This window comes from Papio anubis, chromosome 11 (genome assembly GCF_008728515.1).
Source record: "Papio anubis isolate 15944 chromosome 11, Panubis1.0, whole genome shotgun sequence".
Classification (NCBI taxonomy): Eukaryota; Metazoa; Chordata; class Mammalia; order Primates; family Cercopithecidae; genus Papio; species Papio anubis.
In genome coordinates, this window is record NC_044986.1 from 114,237,131 (window position 1) to 114,263,391 (window position 26,261).

A 26,261-nucleotide genomic window follows, 5' to 3' on the forward strand; every position below is an offset into this window, starting at 1 on the left:
CAACACAGGTTGCAAAACAGGTAGAGAGGTGCAAACTGGGGGGATGAGGTCAACTGGACCCCAGTAAATGCAGCTTTGATTTCTGAACTTTGCCTACAGGTGGGGGGCACCAAGGGAGTTTTACACCCCACAGAGGGACAGAATCCACTTACAGTTTAGAAAGGCGACTCTGGCCATGGTCTGAAGCGTGGGCAGAACCAGGAGAAGGCCCTGAAAGCAGTGAGGCTAACTGAACACCACACACTGTTTAAAAAAGAATGAGGTGGCCCCTCCATCTCCATGACATTCTGTGAGTGGAAAGAAGCAAGGGAAAGAACAGAGTGGGGGGCTGGGCGCACCGGCACTTTGGGAGGCCGAGGCGGGCGGATCACTTGACGTCAGGAGTTTGAGACCAGCCTGGCCAACATGGTGAAACCCCGTCTCTACTAAAAACACAAAAAATTAGCTGGGTGTGGTGGCAGGCACCTGTAATCCTAGTTACTTGGGAGGCTGAGGCAGGAGAATCGCTTGAACGTGGGAGGCAGAAGTTGCAGTGAGCCGAGATCGCGCCATTGCACTCCAGCCTGGGTGACAGAGCAAGACTCCGGCTCAAAATAACAACAGCAACAACAACAACTCCAGCCACTGACTCCATCAACTAAGGTGACCTTGTGAAGGCGGGTTAGAAATCACAATACAGTGGGCTGTGCCGGGAACAGCAATCCTGGAAGCAGATGGTTAGTGGTTTCTGAATTTGGGTTGAAAAGAGAAACAGAAAAGAGAGACGAGGCAATAGCTGTAGAGGAAAATGAGGTTAAAGAAAAGCATTTTGGAGTCTATATATCTATATCTATCTATCTATCTATCTATCTATCTATCTATCTATCTATCCTATCTATCTATCTATCTATATGTTTGGTTTTCCTTTAAGAATAGGAGACACTTGAGCCTAGTCATGAGCTACAGGAAAAAGTTGGGGACAAGAGAAGGTAAAACCCTGGAAAGGCCGGGGGTGGTGGCTCACACCTGTAACCCCAACACTTTGGGAGGCCGATGTGGGAGGACTGCTTCAGGCCAGGAGTTCGAGACTAGCCTGGGCAACACAGAGGTACCCCCCTCAACCCCAACTCCACCAAAAATAGCAAAATTAGCCAGGCGTGGTGCTGCGTGCCTGTATTTTCGTGAGGTGGGTGGATGGCTCGAGCCCAGGAATCTGAGGCTGTAGTGAGCTATGATTACACAACTGCACTCCGGCCTGCGTGACACAGCTGGCTATCTCTAAAACAAACAAACAAAACAAAACCAAATCCCAGAAACCTTCCTCTCTGGCAGTTAGACAGACTCCATGGCCTGGCCGGAGTCTATCTAACTGTTCAAAACTGTTCCAGTGCTGGATGAAATGTAAAACACCTGTGACTGCCCACGTCCAGGGACAGGCAGGAGGAAAGGCTGCCTGTAATAACCAGAGTAATGTGGAAGACAACCAAATAGAACTTTTTAGGAAGAAAAAATTGATAACAATTAAACTTGACAGGGTAAACAGAAGATCAAATATTCAAATATAGCTAGACAGAGAATGTAAGAAAGAAAAGTGATCTGAAGAAACCTATCATTGGTCCAGACTGTAGCACAGAGAGATGTGAAAACCAATGAGAGGTTAAGAGACCCAGCACAGGTTGAGAAGGGTTATGTCTACGTCTAAGGTTTGTGTTTAACTAGAGTTTCTCAGAGGGGAGGAGAGCAGATGGGGCGGAAGTAGTGTTCGAGGCCGGGTGGGGTGGCTCACGCCTGTAATGCCAGCACTTTGGGAGGCCGAGGCAGGCGAATCACTTGAGGTCAGGATTTTGAGACCACCTGGCCAACATGGTAAAACCCCATCTCTACTAAAAATACAAAAATTAGCCAGGTGTAGGCACGCCTGTAATCCCAGCTACTTGGGAGGTTGAGGCAGGAGAGTCGCTTGAACCCGGGAGGTGGAGGATGCAGTGAGCTGAGATCGTGCCACTGTGCTACAGCCTGGGCAACAGTGAGACTCCATCTCCAGAATGAATGAATGAATGAATGAATGAATGAATGAATGAATGAATGAGGTAATGTTCAAGAAGACAATGGCTGAAGTTGCGAAACACACTGTGTGGTACAGCTTCAGTCTGAGAGTCCCCCCATCAGAACCATTCTCCAGCTTTCTCTAGCCTCACTCTCCTGGCTCAGGAGCAGGAAGGTATCAGATGAGCACCCTTGCTGTGGGGCTGCTGGTTCAGTCCAGCCAATGAGACCCCGGCATGAAAGGCAGGCTGCCAGCTCCCTGTAGGCCGGTGGGTCCTGCCGAGGACCCCAGCCTCTGCCCTTCCTCTCTGCTCCCTCCCCAGCTTCCACGGCTCCCTCCCTTTCCCCCAGGGCCCAGGGGTGCTAACAGCTACTGAGTGTTGCTGTCCTCTAGGTACCGAACCATCCTCTGCTGCTTTCCCTAACGCTGCCTATAATTTTTGTAAATAATCTATTAATTAAACTTTCCTAAATTATTCATTTCTCTGTGTATCCTCTGTATCCCGCTGACTGATAAAGACATCAATCCACAGACAGAGGAATTCTCATGAATCCCACACAGAATAAAAATTTGAAATGTACTATTAGACAATCACAATGAGACCACAGAACACCGACAACAAGAAAAAGTTAAAAGCAGCTGCAAATCTTGAAAGCAGTCTCGAAACAGTAGCTACAAGGCTGTGGGGAAACAAGGCGCTCTGAGGCTCAGCTGGTGGGAGTGTAAACTGGCATAAGGCCTCTGGGGGCAACCGCACAAAATGTAAAATCTATTCCCATGCACCTAGCAAGTCCATTTGGGGAAATTTATCCTACTGAGAAATTGCACACACACAGGGACATATGTATTAGGTTGCTACAAAAGTCATTATGTTTTTTTCCATTATTTTCTTTTTTTTTTTTTTGAGACGGAGTCTCGCTCTGTCGCCCAGGCTGGAGTGCAGTGGCCAGATCTCAGCTCACTGCAAGCTCCGCCTCCCGGGTTCACGCCATTCTCCTGCCTCAGCCTCCCGAGTAGCTGGGACTACAGGCGCCCGCCACCTCGCCCGGCTAGTTTGTTGTATTTTTTTAGTAGAGACGGGGTTTCACCGTGTTAGCCAGGATGGTCTTGATCTCCTGACCTCGTGATCCGCCCGTCTCGGCCTCCTAAAGTGCTGGGATTACAGGCTTGAGCCACCGCGCCCAGCCTTTTTCCATTATTTTCAATGGCAAAAGTCATGATTACTTTTGCACCAACCTTATAAGGTTACTCACTGTAGAATTGTAATAACAAAAATCCCCAAAATAACCTAAGTGTCTAACATAAGGGGCTGGTTAAATAGAGTACATCCATGTAAATGAATACTAATCAGCTGTATGAAGAACAGGGAAGGCTGGGTGTGGTAGCTCACGCCTGTAATCCCAGCACTTTGGGAGGCCAAGGTGGGTGGCTCACTTGAGGTCAGGAGTTTGAGACCAGCCTGGCCAACATGGTGAAAGCCTGTCTCTAGTAAAAACACAAGTATTAGCCGGACGTGGTGGCTCGTGGTGGCTCATGCCTGTAATCCCAGCTACAAGAGAGGCTGGGGTGGGAGAATCGCTTGAACCCGGGAGGCAGAGGATGCAGTGAGCTGAGATCATGCCACTGCACTGCAGCCTGGGTGACAGAGCAAGACTCCGTCTCAAAAAAAAAAAAAAAAAAGTGAGGAAGCTCTCCATGTACTGAGAGTAAAGATCTCTGGGTATATTACTGAGCAAAAAAATGCAAAGTCTAGGACTATATATAAAATACTATGCATTGTGTAAAACCAAGAGATTACAGATTAAGAATGTATATTTGTATTTGTTGTTATATGCATAAGAAACTTTGGAAGAATATACAACTCAACAGCAATTGTTGGGTGTGAGGGGTAGAAGTGAATTAAGGACAAGAGTTAAATGGTGAGTTTCTAGAAATATAATATCCTTTTCTTTTTTAACCATATGAATGTATTACCTTTTGAAAAGCTTAAAGATATTGTAAAAATATGCAAAGTGGCTGGGTGCAGTGGCTCATACCTGTAATCCCGGTGCTTTGGGAGGCTGAGGTGGGGGCATTTCTTGAGGTTGGGAGTTGAAGACCAGTCTGGGCAGCATAGTGAGACCTTATCTCTATAAGAAATTTTAAAACAGCCAGGCATGGCGGCACATGCCTGTAGTCCTAGCTGCTGGGGAGGCTGCGGTGGGAGGATCACCTGAGCCCAGGAGTTGGAGGTGGCAGTGAGCTGTGATCATGCCACTGGACTCCAGCCTGGGTGGCAGGGCAAAGACCCTGTCTCAAACAATCAAATGCACTCAAAGAAAAGACAGATTATTTTCAAAGAAGTGATAATTAGACTGACTCAATATTGAAACAGCAGCAATGGAAACAGTAATATCGTGGGGGAAAAAAAAAAAGAAACCCTCAACCTAAACCTATATGTACTATAAAAACATTCTTTTTTTTTAGATGGAGTCTCGCTCTGTCGCCCAGGCTGGAGTGCAGTGGCATGATCTTGGCTCACTGCAACCTCTGCCTCCCAGGTTCAAGCGATTCCCCTGCCTCAGCCTCCTGAGTAGCTGGGATTACAGGAGCCCACCACTGCAGAGGGCTAATTTTTAAAACTTTTTTAGATTTTTTTTTTTTTTGAGACAGAATCTCACTCTGTTGCCCAGGCTGGAGCGCGGTGGTGTGATCTCGGCTCACAGCAACCTCCGTCTCCCAGGTTCAAGCGATTCTCCTGCCTCAGCCTCCCGAGTAGCTGGGACTACAGGCATGTGCTACCATGCCCAGCTAATTTTTGTATCTTTAGTAGAGATGGGGTTTCACCATGTTGGCCAGGCTGGTCTCGAACTCCTGACCTCTGGTGATCTGCCCACCTCCGCCTCCCAAAGTGCTGGGATTACAGGCGTGAGCCACTGCACCTGGCCTATAAAAATATTCTTTCAAGAACAATGGCAAAATAGTATAGAAAATGCAAATTTCTAGAAGTTCCGTTTCATCTGAAACCAAGACAGGTTGAAAAACACACACATTGACACACATATACGTATATGTATACAAACATATATTCGTGAAAAATTGCTAAAGGTTTTAACTGCTGAAAACCTGTACCTCAGATTAAAAAAATGTTTGCGGAAAAAAGACCAAGGGAAAATGTTATAAATTTCTATATAAATAAAAACAGAGTTTTCTATGAAAAGGCAGAGCTGAAACATGCCACAGTGACAGGACACACGGGAGGGAGGGGATCTGAGTTCTGAAGGAAGTTAAAATATTGACCAACTTTAAAATTGTATAGGCATTCATGTTAAAATTTCTAGAGAAACCACTAAAAAAACCCAGAATATTTATCATCTAAATTACAGGAGGTGATAAATGAAAGATTAAAAAATAAATCATTCCAAAAGAAGGCAAGGATAAAAGAAAAAACAGAAGAGGACAAATAAAAAGCACAAATTATGATAAAAATCTAAATATTTGCATAATTACATTTAATGGAAAATGATCCAGTTAAAAGAAAAAACATTGTCACATTGGATTTTTTTTTTTGAAATGGAATCTTGCTCTGTTGCCAGGCTGGAGTGCAGTGGCACGATCTCAACTCACTGCAACCTCCGCCTCCCGGGTTCAAGTGATTCTCTTGCGTTAGCCTCCCAAGTAGCTGGGACTACAGGCTTACGTCACCACACCTGGCTAATTTTTTGTATTTTAGTAGAGACGGGGTTTCACCTGTTAGCCAGGACGGTCTCGATCTCCTGACCTCGTGATCTGCCTGCCTCGGCCTCCCAAAGTGCTGAGATTACAGGCGTGCGCCACCCTGCCCAGCTGATCTCATTAACATTTAAAACACATTATATGCAACAGCTTCACAATACACATTCTTTCAGCCTCATGCAGAATAGTAGGAGAACAGATGATGTGGGGCCAGAAAGCAAGTCTTGGCAAATTTTAAGAGACTGGTATCAAATATACATTTGTTTATTACAGAGCAATTAAATTAGAAATCAATGTATTAAAGATAACTGGAAGAACCCACGTGTGTAGGCACTAGGAATTTATACTTCTAAATAACTCTCAGAAACAACATTGGGAATTGAGAAATACTTGTAAGTAAATAACAGAAATGCTACCTATCGAAACCTGTGGGATGCAGCTGAAACATCACTGAAATGCCTGTGACACGAGGCAAGAAGGCTGAAATTTAATGAACCAAGCGTCTAACTTAAGTTAGGAAAAACCCAAGAGAATAAATGCAAAATCAACAAGAAAACAAAGAGTATGAAATTAAACAGAACAACACACAGTAGAGAAAAATAAAACAAAAAATTGTTTTTGAAAATATTAATAAAATTGACAAACTTTCAACAGAACTGAGGGGAAAAAATAGATGAACAATATCAGAATAAAAAGTGGGGACATAACTATAGGTGCCATACATGTTGAAAAGGTTTTTATGAACAATTTTATGCCAGTAAATTTGAAAGCATGGATGAAATGGACAAATTCCTGGAAGAATATCTCGTTAAAGCTTATTCAAGAATAAAATAAAAAATTTGAAGTCCTATAACCACTAATGAAAATGAATCGGCAGATAAAAATCTTTCAATAGTGAAAAGCCAATCAGAAAGTTTTGCTGGAGAGTTCTACCAAACATTCAAGGAACAAATAACTCCAACCTTACACAAACTTTTCCAGAGAAGAGAAAAAGAAGAAACAACCCCCACCATCATATATATATATATGTATGTGTGGTTTTTTTTTTTTGAGTCTCACTCTGATGCCCAGGCTGGAATGCAGTGGTACAATCTTGGCTCACTGTAACGTCCGCCTCCCAGGTTCAAGCGATTCTCCTGCCTCAGCCTCCCAAGTCACTGGGATTACAGGTGTGAGCCACTGCGCCTGGCTGATTTTTGTATTTTTAGTAGAGACAGGTTTCGCCATGTTGGTCAGGCTGGTCTCAAACCCCTGACCTCAGGGTGATCCACCTGCCTTGGCCTCCCAAAGTGCTAGGATTATAGGTATGAGCCACCGCGCCTGGCCCCCACTATCTAATTTTGAGGCTACTAAAACCTTGACACCAAAACCCAAAGAATATATGGGAAAGAAAAAAATGACAAGCCAGTCATTTAAGAATGCAGACGCAAAAAGTCCCAAATAAAATTATTAGTAAACTGGGTCTATAAACCAAATAATGACAAAGAAGAGTTAATCCCAAGATTGTAAGGCTGGCATCACATTAATTTTCCAATGTGATATATGACATTAACAGGTTAAATGAGAAAAGCCATTCAATCATATCAATAGATGATGAAAGAAGCATTTGAGAAACTTAAAATTATGCAGAAATGGTTTTAAAACTTCACAAATCAGGAGGAATTTTTTTTTTTTGTTAACTAAGAGTTTTTTTTTTAATGACAGAAAATGATGATGGGTGTGGTGGCTCACACCTATAATCCCAGCACTTTGGGAGGCCAAGACAGGAGGATCACCTGAGGACAGGCTTTTGAAACCAGCCTGGCAAACATGGCGAAACCCCATCTCTACTAAAAATACAAAAATTAGCCAGGCATGGAGGAGTGCACCTGTAGTCCCAGCTACTCGGGAGGCTGAGGCAGGAGAATCGCTTGAGACTGGGAGGCGGAGGTTGCAGTGAGCTGAGATTGTGGCCACTGTACTTCAGCCTGGGCAACAGAGCGAGACCTTGTCTCAAAATAAATAAATAAATAAATAAAATGAAAATGAAAATAAATGACAGCAAACACCATACTTAACGGAAAATATTAAAAACCATTTCTGTTTTCACCACTGCTATTCCATACTGTATTTTAAGTCTTTTTTTTTTTTTTTTTTTTCTGAGACACAGTCTCACTCTGTTGCCCAGGCTAGAGTGCAGTGGCGTGATCTCAGCTCACTGCAACCTCTGCCTCCCGGGTTCAAGTGATTCTCCTGCCTCAGTCTCCCGAGTAGCTGGGATTACAGGTGCCCCCCACCACATCTAGCTAATTTTTGTGTTTTTAGTAGAGATGGGGTTTCGCCATGTTGCCCAGGCTGGTCTTGAACTTCTGACCTCATGATCCGCCCACCTTGGCCTCTCAAAGTGTTGGGATTACAGGCGTGAGCCACCACACCCAGCCAAGGAGTTAATATAAAGTAGTAGTAAGTAAAACACAAGGCACTGGTACTAGGATAGACAGAGCAATGAAACAGACTGGAAAGTTTTATTTCTATCCTACAGAAATCGTTTGATATAAATTGCAAGTATTTTTTTTTTAATTTGTAATACGACCTAAAGAATTTATTTTTATGTAGTTGAATTTATCAATCCTTTTTGTTTATAGCTTGTGTTTTTGCAAATTTAGGCCTTTCCTATTCTAAGAATATAGAATATACCTCTCGAATTTCTACTAGCATTTTTATGGTTTCATTTTTCATATTTAAATATCTGATCTGCCTTGGATTTATGTCAGTGTCACGTGTGGAGTAGAGACCTGTTCCCTGCCCTCAAGCCAAGGTTACCCGACAGCTCCAGTGCCAAGTACTGAAGGATCCATCTCTTACCACTGTTTTGAAATACTAATGCTATTTATACTAAATGTTTATATGATATTGGTTCTATTTCTGAATTTCCTATTTTGCTCTATTAATCTTTCTATTCATTAGGACTCAAAAAATACAGGTTATAAGATGAAAATTTCAATGCATCTGTCTACATAAAAATTAAGGACACCATAGACAATATTAAGAGAAAAGCTGCCAGCTGGTAGAAGATATGTACTGTCTAACACGCATAAGGAACTGATAGCTAGAATGTAAGAAAATCTTCTAAATAAGAAACTCAGAAAAAAATAATGAACAAGGAATATGATTAGACAGTGTACAAAAGAGGAAACCAGATGATTACGAAGTACAAGACAGATGTTCAACCTCACTAGTGAACAAAAAAAGTGCAAAATTTAAGTGAAAACTACAATTCATTTTTTCATACCTACTGGAGTGGCAAAAATTAGACAATAACAAGTGTCAGCAAGAACATGGGGCAACCTTTGTGAACCTGCTGGGAGTGAATTCACACAACCGTTCTGTAGGGCAACTGGGCAATACTTAGAGAAACTAAGTGTGTCCTATGAGCCACACATCCCACTGCTCAGCCTTCACTCCAGGGGAGCTCTCTACTAGGAACAAATGGAAACACTTGCCGGGATGGGTATACAGTGTTGCTTGCTGTTGAGAAGAGTTGGTGGCAGTCTAGGTTCTTCACCTACCATGAACTTTCTATAAGTAGAGACGTGGTAAATGCTTACTATGGAATACTGCACATCAGTTAGACCAGCGGGATGAGGCCATGCACAGACCTTCAAAGCATTCAAGGAAAAGTCAGTGTTAGATTCTTAGCACAATTATATTCATGTACATTTAAACCCCAGCGCTGTGTTTCACACGCATATCCAGGCTCAGGCCAGTGGTGAGTCTGGGGGGTGAGTGTGTGGAGGGGAAGACCTGATTGTTCCAAAACAGACACCCGCCCGCCTCACTCACGGGAGGGCACCTGAGTCTGGCTGCCACCAACACAGAAAAGGGTTTCCTGGAGGCTAAAGAAATGATTTATCAGGTCATTTTAGCACCTTGGAGCCTTTGAAAGACCCAGTATGTCAGGAGATGATACAGGCAGATAAGTTATGATTTAATGAGGGAAGAAAGGACACGGATCGCCTAGAAACCCCAGGGCAATTCAGGAGGGAAGCCCAAAGACGGCAAGGGTGTAGTAACAGAAGAGGAAAAACACCGAAGGTAACCTTTTCTAACACCACAGTTCAGCTCAAAACTAACCAGGGAAAGGTTAACCCGATGCACTTTACTGAAGAATATAAGCTGGAACAAATAACATGAAGTTTCCCACATTCTACTATCAGGTTTTGCACCGAGTAAATGTGGGGGAAGGAAATCGTGTCTTGTAAGACTTGGATTCCCTACAGACAGCTTCAACCAAATCACAAGGTAATTACTGTCTCTGGTAGTTCTGAACGTGAATGGAAAAAGCATTCTCCTTAGTCAAGTCACGTAGAACCAATCTTGCTTAGCCAGTCTATGTTACGTTTTAAAAAGAACTCATTGCCATTGCAAACACTTCACAAAAACAGGTCCAGGCTGGGTCTGAAGACTCAACCCCATGTGCCTGTATTGCTGCAGTTCTCCTTTATCTGAGGGGGTATGTTCCAAGAGCATCAGTAGATGCTTGAAACTGCAGATAGCACCAATCCCAACCCATCTGCCAGCAATTGGAGATTGTTTGTGTTCATGTCTTCTACCTACAAAGGTAACTAAGCACTTGTTACACAGTGGCCATAACTTGTACAGTATGAAGTGTGACAGCGAAACTAATATACATTTCTTTTTCCTTCTGCACAATTTCACAGATAGAAGATGATGTGTTTTTGTTTTTGTTTTTGTTTTGAGAAGGAGTCTCGCTCTGTTGCCCAGGCTGGAGCGCAGTGGCCGGATCTCAGCTCACTGCAACCTCCGCCTCCCGGGTTTACGCCATTCTCCTGCCTCAGCCTCTGGAGTAGCTGGGACTACAGGAGCCCGCCACCTCGCCCGGCTAGTTTTTCGTATTTTTTTAGTAGAGACGGGGTTTCACCGTGTTAGCCAGGAATGGTCTCGATCTCCTGACCTCGTGATCTGCCCGTCTCGGCCTCCCAAAGTGCTGGGATTACAGGCTTGAGCCACCGCGCCCGGCCAGATGATGTGTTCTTACAGTAGGTCTTAGCGACCTCAGCATTTGATTTTTTTTCTTCTCTAAGTTGAGAACTTTCACCCTTTTCAGTTAAAGGAAGCACTGGGTAGCTTCTCTTCAGCATATACAAATTGCCAGCCAGCATCATGTCTCTTCTGCTTCCGGGCCATTACTCAATAAAAGTGACTTGAACATAAGCACTGTGACATAGAGAGCTGACCTGAGAACTGAGGTGGCTACTAAGTGATGGGCAGGTGGGGACGCCCGGCAAAGGAGGATTCGCATGCAGGAGGCGATGGATCGGAACAACATTTCATCCCACTACTCAGAATGGTGCACAATTTAAAACTTATGAAGGATTTATTTCTGGAATTTTCCATTGAATATTTTTGGATCACAGTTGACTGCAAGTAACTGAAACCATGGAAAGCAAAACCGTGTGTAAGAGAGGACTTTGGTATAGGTTTATAGACTCTCCTACCCTGTCCAGACACCCACCATTAACCAGCACTTTTAAGATACAGTCAAGACAAGCACAGTTGAGCTGGGAAAAAGGTAGAAATGAGCTTCTAAAAGATGTCCCCCTTCCTGTGTCAGGACATGCAGTAGGGCAGAGGTCAGTGAGCAGACTTACACACTACAGCAGGGTCGAAGTGCACATCTACACGCTAGGAAGGGGCTGGCGTGCACACCATGAGTTATGTGAATATTTGTTCCAAAATAGAGAATAAACATATCTTAGGCAAGAAATTGTCTTTAAAGTTATATCCTGGTCAGGTGCGGTGGCTCACGCCTGTAATCCCAGCACTTTGGGAGGCCGAGGTGGGAGGATTACCTCAGGCCAGGAGTTCGAGACCAGCCTGGCTAACATGGTGAAACCCCATCTCTACCAAAAATACAAAAATTAGCCAGACATGGTGGTATGAGCTTGTAATCCCAACTACTTGGGAAGCTGAGATGGGAGAATCACTTGAACCTGGAAGGTGGAGGCTGCAGTGAGCGGAGATCACACCACTGTACACCAGCCTGGCCAACAGAGCGAGACTCTGTCTCAAAAAAATAAACAAAAAAAATTAGCCGGGCATAGTGGTGGACGCCTATAATCCCAGCTACTCGGAAGACCGAGGCAGGAGAATCACTTGAACCCAGAAGGCAGAGGTTGCAGTGAGCCAAGATCGTGCCACTGCACTGCAGCCTGGGCGACAGAGCGAGACTCCATCTCTAAATAAATAAATAAATAAATAAATAAATAAAGTCACATCCCTAAAAATCCCTATATGGTGACTTAACAGCCAAGCCCTTTTCAAAAAGCTGTTTTCCTTGACCTTCAAGAGCACCACGAATGAGAGCATGTCACAGTGGGAAGTCTTTCTGAATCACCCCGCTCATTACCATGAGTGGGCTTCTTCATTCGGGTAAGTGGTGGGTGAAAATAAAGATCGTAAACACAAAACAGCCATTGTTGGCCCTAATGCTAGTGGCTCTTGACGACACTCATCCATGTGAACAGGCATCAGTGTCTTTTATGTGACAGGCACTTTGCTTTGATTTTACTCAAACGAAGAAGAGAGTCCTGCTTTTTCATCGCTTCTATCTGGTTCTGTGTTACTTCCGATTTTTATGTAATTGTGTATTAACAAAAATGAGTTTTATAATAAGAAATGTACTAGAAGAGGAAGCAATGAATGATGTCAAGACTCTTCTATAGTTTTTTAAACTCAATTCATAAATTAAAGGAAACAGAGTCCATACATTCTATTTTCTATTATTCCACTTAAGTAGGGCTTTAAAAAACAAACTCCTTCAAGCCTGTAATCCCAGCACTTTGGGAGGCCGAGACGGGCGGATCACGAGGTCAGGAGATCGAGACCATCCTGGCTAACACGGTGAAACCCCGTCTCTACAAAAATACAAAATCTAGCCGGGCAAGGTGGCGGCGCCTGTAGTCCCAGCTACTTGGGAGGCTGAGGCAGGAGAATGGCGTAAACCCGGGAGGTGGAGCTTGCAGTGAGCTGAGATCGTGCCACTGCGCTCCAGCCTGGGTGACAGAGCAAGACTCCGTCTCAAAAAAAAAAAAAAAAAAAAACCAAACTCTTAGACTAAATTAACCATTTCCTTTTCACTCTGAAAATGATGTATAGACTACTTTCGTAAAAATAGGATTTTACCCCAGTTATCGTGACACACCCAAGAGCTCTGAGCACAGGCCTGGTTCTTTCTCTGCGTTCACACACCAAACCCAATGTCCATGTCATCCCTGTCCCTGCCGCACCAAAGCTGCACATTCAAACACAAGTGCACAGAGCCGACCTCAGGCAGAGGTAAGAGGAAAAGGGGCTCCTACAGCGTTTTCTTCCTCCAAGGTCAAAAGAAACCAACACTCATATCACACCCACCTGTAAACTGCCAGATATTTCAATAACTAACATTTCTTTTCTTTTCTTTCTTTCTTTTTTATTTTTTTAAGACAGATTCTCACTCTGTTGCCCAGGCTGGAGTGCAGTGGCACGATCTTAGCTCACTGCAACTTCTGCCTCCCAGGTTCAAACGATTCTCCTGCCTCAGCCTCCCAAGTAGCTGGGATTACAGGCACCCGCCACCACGCCCAGCTAATTTTGGTATTTTTAGTAGAGACAGGGTTTCACCACGTTGGCCAGGCTGGTCTTGAACTCCTGACCTCAGGTGATCCACCAGCCTCAGCCTCCCAAAGTGCTGAGATTACAGGCGTGAGCCACCGCGCCCTGCCAGGTGGCCGGAGTTTTCATTTTCCTAATCTGTATCGCCAAGGAGCCGATCTGTAAGAAGGTGAGGCTTTAAAAAGTATCTCTCTAGAATCTGGCTTAGCCTTGTCTCCTCCACCTTCCTTTCCACAGTTTGAACCAGGTCTCCTACGAAAGTGCTACTCACAGCTGGGCGCAGTGGCTGACGCCTGTAATCCCAGCTCTTTGGGAGGCCGAGGTGGGTGGGTCACAAGGTCAAGAGATCGAAATCATTCTGGCTAACATGGTAAAATCCCGTCTCTACTAAAAATACAAAAATTAGCTGGGCGTGGTGGCGGGTGCCTGTAATCCCAGCTACTTGGGAGCCTGAGGCAGGAGAATCGCTTGAACCCGAGAAGCAGAGGTTGCAGTGAGCTGAGATCACACCACTGCACTCCAGCCTGGGAGACGGAGCGAGACTCTGTCTCAAAAAAAAAAAAAAACAACAAAGAGCTACTCGCTTGGGAACCCCTTCCCACTGCCTCCCTGCTGCCCTCCTCCCAGGCTTCAAAGCTCAGCTCAAAAACTCTACCCAACCCGGTCAAGCCTTCGTGACTCCCTCATCATTGGCCTCCCCGCTGGACTCCCGCGCCTGCTGTTGATACCCACCGCTGGCTCACTCTATGTGCCATTTTTCCCATTTGGATACAATTGATCCCATAAGGTTTCTGTATATAATTCTTATTTTCCTCCATTAGATGATACACTCCTTGTAGGCAAAGCTCTTTTTTTTTTTTTTTTTTTTTTTTTTTGAGATGGAGTCTCACTCTTGTCACCCAGGCTGGAGTGCAATGGTGTGATCTTGGCTCACTGCAACCTCCGCCTCCCAGGTTCAAGCAATTCTCCTGCCTCAGCCTCCAGAGTAACTGGGATTATAGACGCCAGCCACCACACCCGGCTAATTTTTGTATTTTGAGTAGAGATGGGGTTTCACCACGTTGGCCAGGCTGGTCTCGAATTCCTGATCTTGGCCTCCCAAAGTGCTAGGATTACAGGCGTAAGCCACTGCACCCAGCCAGCAAAGCTTTTTAATTAAAAAATTTTTTTTGGTGATGGGGTCTCGCTACGTCACCCGGGCTGGCCTGGACCACCTGGACTCAAACAATCCTCCTGCCTCAGCCTCCTGAGTTGGGACTACAGATGTGAGCCACTGTACCCAGCAAAGACCTAAAAAAAAAAAAAAAAAAAAAAGAAAAGCCACAACATTTTGTATAATACTTGTCACACAAAATACAGACTTAATCACTATTTATTACTTAACCAAAACTCATATTTAAAAAATCTAAAACCAGCCAGGCACTTTGGGAGGCTGAGGTGGGCGGATCACTTGAGGTCAGGAGTTTGAGACCAGCCTGGCCAACCTGGTGAAACCCCATCTCTACCAAAAAATACAAAAATTAGCCGGGCATGGTGGCGTGTGCCTGTAATCCCAGCTACTCAGGAGGCTGAGGCAGGAGAATGGCATGAACCTGGGAGGTGGAAGATGCCCTAAGCAAAGACCTAGCCACTGCACTCCAGCCTGGGTGACAGAGTGACACCCTGTCTCAAAAACAAAACAAAACTCTAAAACCATCTTATTAAAAAAAAAATAAGAGTACCCTAAAAACAGACCTTGGATCTAAAAGAAAAGCTTAAATACTTGAGTAGTTTCAAACATGTTAACATCGGTGTGGTTATCATTCTTCCCTTTTCACCATATTTATAGATCAAATCCTTCCAATTTAAGAGAAATTAATCTCATCCAATCTGTACATTTACATCGGGAAATGGGGCAGATGAGGGGAGTGACTTTAAACACAGCAGTAGAAAGGATGCTTAACCCAGCTTCATAAATAACAATGTATTAAAAAGCTGACATCAATACACATTACACACGCTAACCCAGTAACACCTCCCAATATTAACAGGTAATCCATGTCAATATGAATGTGTATGCATCTACAAATGTAATCCATGACCAAAATTAATCTTAAAAATGGGCCTCCACAGAAATACAGAGGCCGCAGTAAAATAAATATGAAGCACATGAAGCAGCAACTACTCCTTAGTCTGCGCTATTTCTCAATTTCAAGAAAAAAACCTTGGAAAGAAAAGAATGCTTCCAAAAATTCTCCCTAAGTAAACTAGGACTGTATCCCAGCACTGAAGATCAAAGCAAGACCCAGGTGGAAGCTGGCTGCTGGGAGCGTAGGCAGTTTTGTTTTGGAGTTTGAAAACGTCGACGCGGTCACGGTTTAGCACCCTTTTCATATGACTCTGCTTTTCCTCCGAATTGGGATTTCCCTTACTTCTGAAATGCCTTACGTAAGAACTTAGAACCTTAAACACAGATTTAAAAAGGCTAGTAATTCTACTTCCTGGAAGAATAATCATGCTTTCACTTAGTGTTTTTTTTTTTTTTTTAAAGTTCTTTCTGAACAATGTACAGAAACAAGGTTGATTTCAAACTGTCTCTGTTGTGAATAGTCTCAGCTGTGTTCATAGGAGCAGTGATTTACTCGCAGCCACACATCACATGGAAGTAATTGATTCGCCCACACTTAAAGCAAACAAGTTCACCAGGTCGCCTTACCTAGAGAGGCTGGGTTAACAGGCCCTGAGGGAAGAAGTTTCCTACTGCCAGTTCACCATCACTGAAAAAGATACCAAAACCAGAGTCTCCTCAAGTAAAATCTCACCTGAACACAATCTTGACCAGATGTCTGATTGGGTCCTAGTAACAAAAAGGAATGACCCAGAACGCAGGAGAGGGGAGGTCAACCAGAGCAAAGTCTAGCTGGGGGAACAGTTCTAGCTGACGCAATGTTTGCAAACGGCTATCAATCTCCAAGGTTTTGGAAAATAATGAAAATTGAAAAAAGAAATGTTTGTGAAGAGAGACACTGCACATTTTTACTCAGTACATTTTTGAAAAATGGACAGTTGGTATGTCTATTACGTTTCTGGATTCCTGAGAAAATTATTTATGGACAGAAGAAAATTCCAGTTGAAGTTATTCTTCTTTTGTGACACAAGCTTGTGTGCTTTGTCTTTATTTGCTTAGCAAATATTACCGAGCACCCAACATGTGCTTCACTAATGAGATAAATGTAGTACTTCTTGCTAGGAAGGAATTGTTACACCTTATTGTTTTGCAGGGTTCTATAGTGCTCTCCCAACACCCCCACCCCAAGAGGCTCAAAATTCTTGGCTGAATTTTTCATCCATGCTCCCAGTGAAAAGAAAGCTGGCTTAGAGCATGTTCATTTAGCACTGGTATTTGTAACACCTGGTTAGACTGGCAGCCGTGGTCTGATTTACATATCTTATCTCAAGTTGAACAGATTTAAATCCACAACAGGGTGGAACAAGCTCACACAAGACCTCCTGCTGGGAATCCAACACATGAAACTTTTAACCTCATCTGCCAAAGTCCCTTTGCGAGCCGTAGGATGGATGATGTCAGTAAGGTAAGGCGAGTAACAACCTCCTCCCTGCGAAGGAGCTAGAGGCTGCTTCTCCTCCCGCTCTTCCTACACCTCCGGGGAACCTGCTCGCAAATCCCTCAAGTCAGTCCAAGTCTGTCGGCACAAAGGCATTTCCCAGTTTTAACAGGCCGGGGAGAAACAAGGGGTTTTTAGCGCATTTTTAAGCAATGGGGACCACCAAATGTTTGTTGAAAAACCTGGATGGCCAGGCGCGGTGGCTCAAGCCTGTAATCCCAGCACTTTGGGAGGCCGAGGCGGGCGGATCACGAGGTCAGGAGATCGAGACTATCCTGGCTAACATGGTGAAACCCCATCTCTACTAAAAATACAAAAAACTAGCCGGGGGTGGTGGCGGCGCCTGTAGTCTCAGCTACTTGGGAGGCTGAGACGGGAGAATGGCGTGAACCCGGGAGGCGGAGCTTGCAGTGAGGAGATCACGCCACTGCACTCCAGCCTGGGAGACACAGCGAGACTCCGTCTCAAAAAAAAAAGAAAAAAAGAAAAAAAAGAAAAACCTGGAAGACTCCAACTAACAGTTTCCATGTTACTATTTTCAGAAGTCCAAGGAATGCCTATGAACCTCTCTCAGAGAAATCAGGGCGCCTTTAAGTAGCTCAAGGGTAGCGTCTGCTATGGAAAACAGATGGAGATGTCTCAGGGACTAAATAGTAGAGTCAGCTACAGAAAACAAATGGAGATTTCTCAGGGACTAAACCTAGAACTACCACTGGACCCAGCAATCTCACTGCTGGTTATCTACCTACAGGGAGAGAAATGATTACATCAAAAGACACCTGCACTTGCACCTTTACCGTGGCGCTGTTCGCACTTGCACCTTTACTGTGGCGCTGTTCACACTTGCACCTTTACCGTGGCGCTGTTCGCACTTGCACCTTTACCGTGATGCTGTTCGCACTTGCACCTTTACCGCAGCGCTGTTCACAGTAACCATCACGGAATCAATCTAGCAGTCCATCGAGAGACGACAGGATAAAGAAAATGTGATATATAAACACCATGGACGACTACTCAGCCATAAAAATGAATGCAATCATGTCTTTTGCAGCAACATGGATGGAACTGAAGGCATTATCCTAAGTGAAAGTCTAACTCTGAAAGTCAAACGCTGCATGTTCTCACAAGTGGGAACTAAATGATGGGTCCACATAAATCCACAGAGTGAAATACTGGACACGGGAGACTCCAAAAGGTGGGAAGGTCCATGGAGGGGGATAGGAGGGCTGAAAAACTGCCTATGCGGCTGGCACAGTGGCTCACATCTGTAATCCCAGCACTTTGGGAGGCTGAGGTAGGGGGATCACTTGAGCTCAGGAGTTCGAGGCCAACATGGCAAAACCCTGTTTCTACTAAAATGCAAAAATTAGCCAGGCATGGAGGCACATGCCTGTAGTCCCAGATACTCCAGAGGCTGAGGTGGGAGAACTGCTTGAGCCCAGGAGGTGAAGGCTGCAGTGAGCCAAGATCACGCCACTGCACTCCAGCCGGGTGACAGAGCAAGACTCGGTTAAAAAGAAAAAAAAAAAAAATCAGGAGTCAAGAAAAATAAAGAAAATTAACAGAGCAGACTCACCTCATGTACATTTTGGTGCCATCTCATTCTTAAAGTGATATTGCTGGCATTAGCAGGAGCTCATGCAACAAATTCATTGGTTACCTAGTGTAGATGGAGGGCAATTTGTGGCATATGAAGAAACTGAGGTACAGCACCTCTAAGTCAGTTTGGCAAGTCTGACAGAGCCTGGTTCTAGTTTTCTACTCTAGCACAATACTTTATTTATTTATTTATTTTTGAGACAGAGTCTTGGTCTGTCTTCTAGGCTAGAGTGCAGTGGCACCATCTCAGCTCACTGCAGCCTCAACCTCCTGGGCTCAAGCAATTCTCCTGCCTCAGCCTCCTGCATAGCTGGGTCTACAGGTACACACTACCACACCTGGCTAATTCTTACATTTTTTGTAGATGGGGGTCTCCCTATATCGCCCAGGCTGGTCTCAAACTCCTGGGTTCAAGCAATCCTCCCACCTTGGCCTCCCAAAGTGTTGGGATTACAGGCATGATCTAGCATGCCCAGGTATGTAATACTTTTAAAAAACTTTTTTTTTTGCACCTAAAATTCAATTCAACAATTGACATGCCTGGTGTCTTCCCCTTGTTCATACCATCTTATATCTTCCTATTTCTATGCTGCCTTCCTCAGTCCTAACATCCTGTTCAACTTCAAGTTAATCCCTCCATGTGTAAATGTCTCCTCCACGGGAGAGCAGAGAAACAAGATCTACCACTGCAACCTACTCAGAAACCTTCGCTGGCCCATGCCCCCAAATGGAAGGCTAATCCCTTTTAGCATAATAACTGACTCCTCAATTCTACCGTGTTGGCCTAAATTTTCCCCTATGCTGCCCTTGTCGGCCCAGCTCAAATGCTACGTTCTCCAGCCGGTGGTTCTGACACCCCTGACAGACTCTCTCTGTGCTCTGCTCCCAAAACACCTGTGGGTCTCTGTTATCAATTCATATTGGACAGTGAATGTCTCCTTTCCCCAAGCAAAGCTTCATGGGAGCAGGGTCCACGCTGCCTTAGTCACCTCTGTATTCCCAGCGTGTTAGGAACTCAAATCTTCACTACAACTCTTAACATTCTCTGCATGTTTGTTCGTTTATTTTGGAGACAGAGTCTCGCTGTGTTGTCCAGGCTGGAGTGCAGTGGTGCGCTCTCAGCTCACTGCAACCTCCGCCTCCCGAGTTCAAGTGATTCTCCTGCTTCAGCCTCCCAGGTAGCTGGAATTACAGGCACGCACCACCGCGCCCAGCTAATCTTTTGTATTTTTAGTAGAGATGGGGTTTCACCACGTTCACCAGGGTGGTCTAGAACTCCTGACCTCAGGTGATCCACTCGCCTTGGCCTCCCAAACTGCTGGGATTACAGGTGTGAGCCACTGTGCCCGGCCAAAATGCTCTGAATATTTATAGAAAATGCCAAATGCACCATTTTTAGAGGCAGCATTAGACTCAACTCAACTGTTTATAGTCTAGTACAAAAGAGTATAGACATATTTTTTTTTTCCAAACAGAGAGTTCCTTTAAGTAATATGTGCAAACTAAATGGTTTGAAATACGCTCAGAATCAGGTTTGTAAAGGAAAGCTATGGTGAATCTCCAGTTTCAAGGTCTGAGAAGGGCCTGAGAAGTCATTCAGTCTTACTACAAATTTTACAGACCAGGAGACCGAGTTTCAGAAGGGTGAAGGGTGAACCTTGAGGCCACACAGCTATCGGGGGCTGAAACCTGATGCAGATTCCCTAAATTCCAGTGTAGCACTGTTCTTTTCCCCTATATGCCCATTAACCTAATTTAAAAAAATAAAATGTAATCTGTGTACATCACAAAAAGACATATATCAAAAAGAGAAGGTGGCTCATGCCTGTAATCCCAGCATTTTAGGGGGCTAAGGTTGGGGGACTACTTGAACCCAGGAGTTCAAGACCATCCTGTGCAATACAGCAAGACCCATCTCTATCAAAAATACAAAAATCAGCCAGGCAATGGTGGCATGCACCTGTAGTCCCAGCTACTCTGGATGCTGAGGTGGGAGGATCATCTGGGCCTGGGAGGTTGAGGCTGCAGTGAGCTTGATTGTGCCACTGCACTCCAGTCTGGGTGACAGAGTGAGACCATGTCAAAAAAAAAAAAAAAAAAAGAGGACTTCCATGTTTGTATGCACAATGACCAGCCCAACAGCTTGGCACATTGTACAGGATCAATCTATAAATACTGTACTGCCAGACGAACTGATCAATACCCCAGGCTTGGGGGCAAGAACTACCACAGGCAGAAGATTAAAAATGTCAAAGCACAAGTCAGACAACTGGCTTCCCAGGAGAAGGAGAAGCAGCCTGAAAGACAAAGCAGGAAAAAACCCACAACAGAATGAAGCAGTGGGAAGGAACCTAAATATACAAACCAAGCCCTATACAAATAACTGCACTTACGCACATGCAAAATTTCACGATACAAAAAATAACACAAGAGAATCAAGTTCTCGCCAGACATTTCTCTAAAGGTGTGGCCAACAAGCATCTGAAGAGATGTCCAGCATTGAAGTCGTGCAGGAGATGCACCAAAACCACCATGAGATACTACTTCGTACCCACTAGGAGGACCGAGATTTTTTTCTTTTTTTTGTAAAGGAAGGCCAAGTGTGGTCACTCATGCCTGTAATACCAGCACTTCGGAAGGCAGACGTGGGCAGATCGCTTGAGCCCAGGAGTTTGAGACTAGCCTGGGTAACATGGCAAAACCCAGTCTCTACAAAAAACACAAAAACACAGCTGGATGTGGTGGCACATGCTTGTAGTCCTAGCTACCTTGGAGGCTGAGGTGGGAGGATCACTTGAGCTTGGAAGGTCGAGGCTGCAATGAGCTGAGATCATGCCATTGCACTCCAGCCTGGGCAAGAGAGTGAAATCCTGTCTCAGGAATAAAAAAAAAAAAAAAAAAAAAGGCCGGGCGTGGTGGCTCATGCCTATAATCCCAGCACTTTGGGAGGCCAATGCAGGTGGATCACGAGGTCAGGGGATCAAGACCATCCTGGTTAACATGGTGAAACCCTGTCTCTAACTAAAAATACAAAATATTAGCCAGGCGTGGTGGCTGGTGCCTGTGGTCCCAGCTACTGGGGAGGCTGAAGCGGGAGAATGGCGTGAACCTGGGAGGTGGAGCTTGCAGTGAGCCAAGATCGCACCACTGCACTCCAGCCTGGGCGACAGAGTGAGACTCCGTCTCAAATAAATAAATAAATAAATAAATAATTTAAAATAAATAAATAAATAAATAAAAAGGCGGGGGGAAATAACAAGTGGTTGACAAGGATGTCGAGAAACTGGAACCTTCACACATTGCTAGTGGGAACACAAAATGGCACAGCTGCTATCGAAGACAGTTGGCAGCTCCTCAGCAAGTTAATCACAGAATTACCATATGACCTGGGGAATTCTACTTTCAGATACAGACCCAAAAGAACTGACAACAGGTGTTCACACAAAAACTTGTACACAACGGTTCATAGCAGTACTATTCACAATAGCCAAAAGGTGGGAACAACGCAAAGTCATTCATCTGATGAAAGGGCGAATAGAATGCGATCTGTCCACACAATGGAACATTATTCAGCCATCAAAAGGAGGGAAGCAACGATGCACGCTGCGACATGGACGGACCTTGAAAACATTGTGCTAAGTCAAAGACACCAGACACAAGAGGCCACAGATTCTAAGATTCCACGTGTATAAACATCCAGAAGGGGCAAGTCCACCAAGACAGAAGGAGATCAGTGGTTGCCAGGGGTTGGGAGAGGGGAACGGGAATCGTCTGCTTAATGGGTTTCCTTTTGGAGTGATGAAAAAGTTCTGGAACTCGACAGTGGTGATGATTGCCTAACATTGGGAATGGAATGTACTTAATGCCACTGATTTGTGCCCTTTAAAGTGGTACATTTTATGTTCTGTATTTGACTATAATAAAAAAGATAAACAGCATCAGTACCCAGTCTGAAGACACGTTCACGAAGAGCTCTCCCATCCCTGTCCGACAAGGCAGAATGCTCTCCCCATATGATCCTTTCCTGCCCATCCTGAATGCACAGATTAGAAACCCAGCACCAACTTTCTTAAAATACTCTTAGTTTTCAAGATGAATGCTGCCAGTCTAGAAAGGGGACAAGGGCATTACGGACAGGGGCAGCTTCCCTGTGGGTTCCGCAGACAGAGGCTGTTGTTGCCACTGGCTGGACATAACCCGTGCAGAGGGCAGCGCCTCCGAGAACACAGGCTTTCCTATGGTGGCCCGGAGACCCCTCAGAGTGGAGCGGGGATGGCTGCAGTCTATCAGGGGCAGAGTTACCAGGCCCTCTTCTCAGAGCACACAGGCAGCTAGGAAGCCACCAAGTGCAAAGGAAGGTGACACGCGGCGATGGCCTTCACCGTCAAACGAAAGAGCTCGGGTTCTGGGATGCCCCTAGGATTCCCCTGGCACCTCCCGAATGGCCTCTGTGCCACTGGCAGCTGTCCCACAACACTGCAGATAAGATGCACTTGAACTTCTAGTTCTAGAGGCTCCCCTGTTCTCAGCTCTGCTCTACCCAGGCCCTTCCTCTCTCCCCCTTCAGGTTTCCAGGCTCCACTCCTGGAGTTATCTGAGATGATCTTCCAAATCAACACACAGTGCCAACTCTGGGCGCCTCGGGTGTCTGAGAACTTTGGAACCAAGGCCAGGTATCTCTTCAGCTGCTGATGAAGGCTTGCTTGATCTGGTTTTAATCAGTTTGGGCCATGTGGCTGTTATCTAGAAAAGACTGTATGCTGGATGTCCAGTCACGGCTCTGCGCGCTGTAGGTGGTCAGTCTACAAATATTCCTGAATGAATTAACGAGCAAATCCCACCCCCCCGCGACCCCCCGCCCCGCAACCAGAGATTCAAACACGCTCAAACTTTCCTAAAAGCATCGCTCCTCTTCCCAGCTTTCGCTCCACTATCACTCTAATTTTGGATTTCTGATTTCTAGTAATGGAGAAAATATGTTACTTTTAAATCGTCAGCATCTAAAATTTTCAAAGAAAGCTCATCTGAAGTGCTGTTACCAAGGGATATAATCCAATCGCATTAAAATGGCTATTACTAGTCTGGACAAGAAAACACACAAGATTCCATACATACGCTGTCAACTTTGGCAAGAAAGATTTTAGACAACTTCCATCCTTCCCACCCAATCCCAAGTCAATAGGGCATTTGTTTGTATTTCCACACTGGCTTCACGAACGAAAATACCTCCTCCACCTAGAAAAACAACTAGTAAAATTCAGACACAGAACTTGGAGGGCAAACGTTTTAGTGCATGCTGGGACACTTTTATGTAGTGTTTTTTAAAAATAACGTAGAAAAGTATTTTTAATAAAGTTTTCTCCTATGAGCATTTCCCTCAAGTTTCCACGTATGCCTGGTTTGGTCTTTCGATACCTTTCAGAAATACAGATTTTTAAAAAATGATCTCCGTTAAAATTGGAGCCAGAAAGAACCTTCTTCCTACAGATCTGAACGTTTTCCTCTGTTTAGGGTGGAAAAAGACACACACAGTCATTCTCCTTCACTCACTTTTAACTTCTCTGCTCTGCACGCACGAGGTTCTGGTAAAGAGTTAAAAGTTTTCTGAGGTTAGTTCCTGCGGTTAAGGGGAAAAAAAAAAAAATACACCAAACAACTAGATGCTTAAATTTAGACTCCGTAAAACAATACTGGGAAACTTTCAAAGCCTTGGAGAAATACTGGAGTTTATTTTATTACCTTTTGTTCAATTTCATCACACGGGTCACATTTTCTCCTCTATTTTAGTCCCTCCCGCCGGCTGGGTTGGGCAGACCCTGCACATTCCCGCGTGATTCCAGGACCTGGGGGCCCGGGTGGAACAGGTGGCTCCGCCCGCCGTGTCGGACCCGCACCCTCTCCGCGAGGCCGCATGGGGGTCCCACAGCGCAAGGGAGAGCGGTCCCGGGCTGGGGGACAGGCGTCGGGGACAGCGGGGACGCTCTGCGCCCAAGGCTGGGAAACCCGCCTCCACCCCTGCGCCCCCAGGACAGCCCCAGACTCGGAACCCAGCGCGCTCCCCGCCGCGCCCCGACTCAGAGGTCCCCGAGGAGGCAGCGACGCCCCGGGGTCAGGGTTCGGGCACCGGGTGGCCTCTGCGGCAGCGCCGGGCTCCCCCAGTCGGAGCGAGAAGCGCGCAAGGCAGGGTCCGGCGCCCCCTCTCTGCCCGACCCGCCGGCGTCCCAGCCAGACCCCAGTGCCGCCACCGCCGCCAGGACGCCCTCCCGCCGCTCCAGCCGTGCCCGGAGTCCTAGGGCCGCACTCACCTCGCGGGAGAGCCCTACTCCGGGGACTCAGGTGTCCACGCCGCCAGCGACCCGGAGCCCTCACGCCGGAGCCCTCACGCCGCCGCCCGTCCGGCGCAGATTGTCCCGGGCCGCCCCGCCGCGCGCTCTCCCCCGTGCGCGCCCACCCGTGCGCGTTCCACCGCCCACCGCGCGCTCGCGCCGCCGGGACTCGCGATCCTCAGGCAAGCACTGCGCGCGCCCGCGGCGCTTAAAGGGCCAGGCCCCGCCGCGCTGCAGGACCCCGCGGCCGCCTCCCGGGTGCCCTCGGTCAAGGTGTGAAGTTCGAGTTGGGGGACATCACCGTGAAAATCCCCAACCCCATCGCCGAGCGACCCATGCGGAGAAAAGCAGTGGGGATGTGTGTCTGAAACTTGCAAGAGATGGGACATTAATTTAATCTAATTTTTCTTGAGACAGGGTCTTGCTGTGTTGACCAGGCTGGAGTGCACGTTGTGTGATCTTGGCTCACTGCAACCTCCACCTCCCAAGCTCAAGTGATCCTCCCAGCTCAGCCTCCCAAGTAGCTGGTACCACAGGTGCATGCCACCACACCCAGCTAATTTTAAATTTTTTGGAGAGATGGGTGGGGGGGGGTCTCATTATATTGCCCAGGCTGGTCTCGAACTCCTGGGCTCAAGCGATCCTCTCACTTCAGCCTCCCAAAGTGCTGGGATTACAGGCCTGAGCCACTGCACTTGGCCTTTAATTTTTTCTTTTCTTTTTTATTATCATCAGCTTGGAGAGGCTATTTTATACTTAATAATGCTGATGCAATTTATTGCATACCTGTACCCTCAGACACAGCATTTAATGTGCATACACCAAATACATTATTTCATCTAATCCTTAAAATGTTTTTCTGGTTTCTTAACCCCATTTTACAGAGCAGGAAAGCTGAGGTTCAGACAGCTGAAGAAACTCATGGGAGAATTTTTGACCCCATGGCTCATTGCATTTTCTTCTTCAGGCTATCACCGTGGAAATATCTCCCAAGGTTAATAACTGGTTGCGGAAGGCTTTTGTAAGTTGGTGGAGGTTAATGTTACTGGGTTTAATTCAGTAGGCAGGGAGAAAGCAAGGATTATGGGGTTGTATTAATTGTAGGGTTTGTTACATACTCAAATGGCAAATGTTATAACAATCTAGATTCCCAAAATGTTTGTGTTTACTCCCATTTTACAGAAAACTAAGAAGGAAGTGGTTGCACAGAATGACTGAGTCACTGGCCCCACTCAGGGTTGAGCCCCAATGCCTTAGTCCTGAGGTCATTTCTTTGCCCTCCCCAGAAAGAGATACCTGATTAAAGGGAAGAAAACTTTTCCTCTAATAACACATTGG

General features: G+C 45.6%; 1 protein-coding gene across 1 annotated transcript in view; it reads right to left on the bottom strand.

The window, feature by feature from the left end:
• PROSER2 (proline and serine rich 2) overlaps positions 1–25,404 on the bottom strand; it is a 49,902-nt gene extending 24,498 nt beyond the window's left edge. The window contains exon 1 of the mRNA XM_003903382.5: positions 24,903–25,404. The gene's annotated coding sequence lies outside the window, so the exon portion shown is untranslated. The remainder of the gene's footprint in view (positions 1–24,902) is intronic.
• Positions 25,405–26,261: the final 857 nt, after the last annotated feature.